Consider the following 1,574-nt stretch of genomic DNA (forward strand, 5'->3'; position numbering starts at 1 on the left):
GCAACAAAACAGCCATCCAGGACCTAGCTATTTAACTGAATCTCAGAACAGTTCACAGCAATGTCCTGCCAGAATGTCTTCATTCATAGGTACACAGGAGATGAAATTTTTTGGCAGCTGAGATCAACAAACATGACCTTGCCTGAGTATCAGCATAATGAGAATGACACAAGATCTGGGGAAGGCCACAGTCAGAGAGTGGGTCTCTAGGTATCCAAAAACTTCTGCATTCCACTTCTTATTATTTGCAACTACCTGGAAAAATGTGTTGTCTTTACATATTTCGATTACTCCCTCCCCAAGAAGAAAAAGGACATATTTCTGTGATTGTGCTGTTTGCCCTTTATCCTTGACTCTTATACTACAATTTAAATTTCTATTTCTATTTTGTGATACACTTGTAACTTACTTTCATATTGAAAAGACTGCATTGCCATAACAAACAAAAAATGAATTGAAGAAATAAAGAAAAACCATGTACAGGTGACATCTAGTCACATTAGCATGACTAGAGTGTGGGCAGGAGATAATCAGATTTTAAATTTCAAAAGTTCCAATTAAATTTTCAAGACAACCATTTGTAGAAGAAATATTTTTTCTTCTATTTGCTGAGTCTACCCACTTCCCTTTCTTTGTTTCATATAAGTTAGAGCTTAGAGATGGTCACTTCCCATTAACAGTTCAGAAATACTGATCCATATTAACAGTGTGTAGAAGGAAAGCTTGATTTCTTATACATATTTGGATTTCCAGAAAAAAAAAATACTTGTTTTCTTTGTCAGAAAATCTGAACACTATATTTTAACCTCATTTGTTTATTTGTTTTTGATTTAATTTTTAACAGTAGATTTCATTGAGCAAAGATTCAAGAATTAGATTAGGCATAGTCCTATGAATACCCAATGTGCACTTTTAGACTAATGAGATTGGATGGTTTGGCAGTAAAGTTCTGTGCATAAGGAAAATAAATTTCCAACCAAGTCTTAAGGATATATTACATATGGAAAGTTTACATATTTCAGCTGCTTTTGACCTATTTGCATGCTCATTAGCATCTACTGTGCCTATAAACAGGAAATTCCAGGACAGATGGGTTAGAGACAAGGAAGGAGGTTGCTCCTTCAAAGTGTGTTGTAACTTGGTACAGACAAGTTTACCAGGCCTTACCTTTGATATTAGATTTCTCTAATTTGATTGATTTAGGGAAAGAAATTGCTTCATTATCATCATAAACAGTTTGTGGCAGGACATTGACGCTTTTGTTGTCTTCTTAAATGTTTTTATTTTGTACAGAAGAAGTTTAGGGACACACTGATGAGAGCATTCCATTTTTTTTTCTTTTGGTAATATCCACTGAGCCAGGCTAGTTAGAGTCCAGAGGCTGCTATTAGTGATAACAGTTTTGAAGCATTGGCTATATTGGTTAATGTGCAGATGAGAAAATTTTCATTTGGAGTTTAAATAGCCACATTGAGCATATAATGCATCATAAGGCTTTAGCTAAGGGTGCTTTTATATGTGGATAATGTTTGTGATCCAAACAACTCAGTTACTAAATAGGTAATGAACTAAGG

The sequence above is a fragment of the Apodemus sylvaticus genome, chromosome 12 (genome assembly GCF_947179515.1).
Source record: "Apodemus sylvaticus chromosome 12, mApoSyl1.1, whole genome shotgun sequence".
Classification (NCBI taxonomy): Eukaryota; Metazoa; Chordata; class Mammalia; order Rodentia; family Muridae; genus Apodemus; species Apodemus sylvaticus.